The sequence below is a fragment of the Onychostruthus taczanowskii genome, unplaced genomic scaffold, assembly GCF_017590055.1.
Source record: "Onychostruthus taczanowskii isolate IOZ18803 unplaced genomic scaffold, ASM1759005v1 scaffold20, whole genome shotgun sequence".
NCBI classification, from domain to species: Eukaryota; Metazoa; Chordata; class Aves; order Passeriformes; family Passeridae; genus Onychostruthus; species Onychostruthus taczanowskii.
Window position 1 is genome coordinate 4,625,115 of NW_024499240.1, and position 3,920 is coordinate 4,629,034.

The 3,920-nt window shown below is 39.7% G+C and overlaps 1 protein-coding gene across 2 annotated transcripts in view; it reads left to right on the top strand.

Annotated features, from left to right (window-relative positions):
• Positions 1-3,920, top strand: part of ITGA6 (integrin subunit alpha 6) — a 41,661-nt gene that overhangs the window by 12,594 nt on the left and 25,147 nt on the right. The window lies entirely within an intron of this gene.

Genomic DNA, 3,920 nt, shown 5'->3' on the forward strand with positions numbered 1-3,920 from the left:
CCCCCCCCCACCCAGCAGAGACACAGATTCATTTGGTAAGCCTTGTGTCCTCAGCTGTGCTGAGCGTTGACCTAGGGCATTAAGCTTGTGATTGCAATGGCACTGATAGTGCTGTATGTAGGTACTCTGCAGTTAATGCATTCTCACCCTCAGTCCAGAGGAACGTTGTATGTTGGATCCAATAAATCATGCTGTTCCAGAATCTGAATGGTTCTTCTAAATGCAGCCAGACCTGCAGTTCATAGACTGTTTGTGCATCTGGAGTCAGACCTGTAGTTACATTTTTACAACACTGGTGAACAGCAGTTGACCAACTGAGGCTTGGTGCCTACCTGAATGTGGGCAGTCAGTTCTCACCTTCTTCTGCTTCTTGGAGATATGTGGGTTTATGAAGCATGTTTTCTACACACACTTATCCAAAGGTCTGCTTCAGATGTAGATAAAGACAGTAAGATGTCTTGACAAGTGCTTGACCTAAGTGGTGAAATGGAGCTTTTCTTGCCTCAGCTGTTGTGCTTGGGTGTAATGTAACACTGCAGTGAGGTAGGGTGGGGGTAGCTGTGCCATAGGGTTCCATGAGGGATGTGGCACCCTGCTGGTCCCTGTTTTGAGAGCATGAGCCAGCTCTCCCTGTTGTGTTCCAGCTGCCCTCGCACACGCAGGTACAGCCGGGGTCACTGGTGTCTGTGCGGGGCAGGCAGCACCACCTGAGCCTGCTCTCAGGAAGGTCAGGTAGTTAAAACATTATACACCAATCCTGCAGCTCTAATCCTGGGGGATTATCTTACATTTGGCTATGAATCTGGGGCTGTGAGGGAGTAAATCTGTTCCTGTAAGTCAGCAGATCCTCATAATTGGCAGTGGGACTTCAGTTATTATCACGTATCTTCAAGAAGTAATTAAGAGAAAATTCTAATTGATAGAGCAACTGGACTGATTAATTTGGTTAAAAATCAGAATTTCTGTTTGAAATTGGAAGACACATGTTTTAATTATAATAACATTGTAGTTTTATGCCAGGGTATGAGAAAATTCAGATTTTTTTTCCCCCAACACAGTCACTTGATAGATGCTTATTTTAAATTAAATTATATTAATGGTTAATTATGTTACATTTCTGTAGATTAACACCTGTGCAGCCTGATTGGCCCAGGGAAAACCCAGTCAGGTTATAGTACGTATTGAAGCAAGATGTGTGGGGAAAATCAGGATTCAAGTTAACAGTTAGAATCATCTGTTTCTGTAATTTACACGAGGAATAGCAATTGTCTGCTTTTCTCTGACGTTGGACTAATGATAACCATTAGCTACTAAGTCATCACAAGTCAAATAATAAAAAGCTAAGCCTCTGACAGGAACTGATGCTCAGAGATGTTTATGTTCAGTATGCTGTATGGCTGAGCTTCTGTTTTCTGTAGAGTAACAAGGCACACCTACCATGGGGATAGAAGAATCAGTAAAGTTGCGTGTTGGAGTGTCTTGGGTTTTCATCTCCCACTCTGCATTCTTGACATTGGGGCGTTATTTTGTTATCTGAATATGCATCCTGGAACACGATTTTGAACATTCAAACCTAATTGAAAGTAGTTAGAGTAGACCATGTCCACAGACTTTGAGGGAGAAGTGAATAAAACGAATCATACTGTGAGCATGGGTGAAGAGAAATGAAAAATTTGGTTTTGTCACTCTTCATTTTCAGAGGAAAAGTTCCTAGGTTTTAAGTGTCCGTGTTTCATCTGCCAATATAAGGAGGTGGTGATAGCTGGAAGAGCATCCCCTCGCTCTGCCCCTACCTCTGACCTGCAGAAAGAGGCTTTGCTTGCCAATGAGAAACTAAAATGGAACATGCATAGCTGCAGAAAAAGCTAACCTGGTTTTGGCATAATGAGCTCAAACTTGATTAAAATTCTTTTATTAAATCACAGCTGAGTAAGTAGCCATAGAGTAATGACTGGAATGTGTCCTCTATCTGGAAGGACTCTGCTGAGCACGTAGTACGGCTCAGTATATGAGCTGATTCATTTGTATTACTGCAGTCATGCTGAAATTCACACTGATGCATGGTTCATGTCATACTTCTGTAGTTCTGTGCACACTTTTTATTTTTAAATTAAGTAATCTGGCTTTTATAATAGAATTTTGATTTTCAGATGTACCTTTTAAATGGTAGGCAAGCTGAACAGCAGCTCTGTTGAGCAGAATGACAGTGTGTTTGCAAGGAATTTTTTGTTTTGCTTGATTTATTCAACCAAAGATTAGATGCATGTGGCTTTCTTTCATAGGTTCTGATAGCGTTGATAATCCTCATAATGATTATAATCATCACCTTCAGTAACCTGTCTGGCAGAACCCAGGGGCATAGGTTTAGTCTTCTCTGCTCTGTTCTTTAGGGCAGAAAAGTAGTAAACAAGTACAGAGGAGTTGTGCCACTTCTTAATGGATCTTTGGTTGCTACTTGAAAGTACATTTCAGGATTTACTGTAGTATTGTACTTGAACCGATCTAATCCTTTGTGAGCACTTACTCATAGTGTGTGCATCTCTTGGCCTGTGTTGTAAGGACTTAAAATGAAGTACCTAGAAAATTCAAGTTTTTGTATTTGAAGAGCTTTGAAGATTAGTGACAGGATTCCTGGTAACAGGTCTTGGAAATCTGGAAGGTTTTAAATAAGTCTGTTTTGAAATTCTTTGTTTACACTGGAAAATAACGTAGGCAATATTTGGATGGGGGGTATGGGCATTGGGAAGAATCTAAGGTTGCCTGTTTCCTTTGGGATCATGTTGGATGGAAGCTTTACATTTTTTAAGAAGGCTGAGCAATTTCATTTTTCACCGTTGGCCTCAGCGGTGTCTGAGATGCCATTGAATGTTTGCAGCATTTTACAGCAGGTGGCAAGTCTTCCCACTCCATATTCTGTTGGCTATGCTGTTTATTCCCCCAGTGCTTCAGAAGGTCCTTTCCTGCCATCAGGATCACGGTGTGCTGTGAAAGGTCATTCAGCTGGAGGAGGGCCGTAGTCTCACTGTCCTGGAGAAAAGAACAGCGTTCATTTTCTTGACCCAACACCGCCACTGTCAGTAGTATGGAGATGGATGAATTAAAACAAATTAGGTGTTTAAATTTGAGAAGCTTTTAGTTTTGTTCACAAGGTTGAAACAGAAGGTTTTAAATTTCTGTAAGTGGAGTACATCATTTCCACCCCGCAAAGCTTTGAATGAGAAAGTAGAAGTAATAAAAGTTTTTGTAAGTTAGGAAATCAGTACCTCTGCTTTCTTAAAGTTATGGTTCTTAGTGTTTAAAAAAAGTCACCTGTCTTTCCCTGGGCAATAACAGAACTGAGGAAAAATGTATCTATTTTGCCATGAGGAATAACTCAGATGCTTTGCAGAAGAATTACTCTTAAGACATTACAGTTAAATGTACTGTTGCCAAAATTAAAAAATTCAGTTATTGATGGTCTTACTAAGATCATAGTAGTTTACAAACTCATAGCAGTTTTGTGATGACTGCTATGTTTCTGAAAAAATATTTGAAAAAGAGGGAAAACCAGAAAGCCTTTTAAACCAAACCCCAACCACATGGTGTGTCCTGTGTATGGTCCAAAGGCAAATACTTAACCTGAAGGTTTCAGCATTCAGGGGGCTTACCTTCATGAAGAGGATAAATTTCAGATTGTGGGAGAATTTAGTCCTACAGAAGTAGTGAAAATTTGGTTGTTTCACAGTACAGATAAAATTTTGTGTTTTAAAAAAAACATGTTTTCTGATAACACATCGATTCATTTTGTTTCATTTGTTACTTTAGGGACAGTGAATAAACATTTTCTTAATAAGAAAAAAACACATATTATCTTCACTGATCCAGTCTTTATTGTTGGACATGAAGAAAAGTGAGTCTTGTTTTTAGTAAAAATAGCCTTC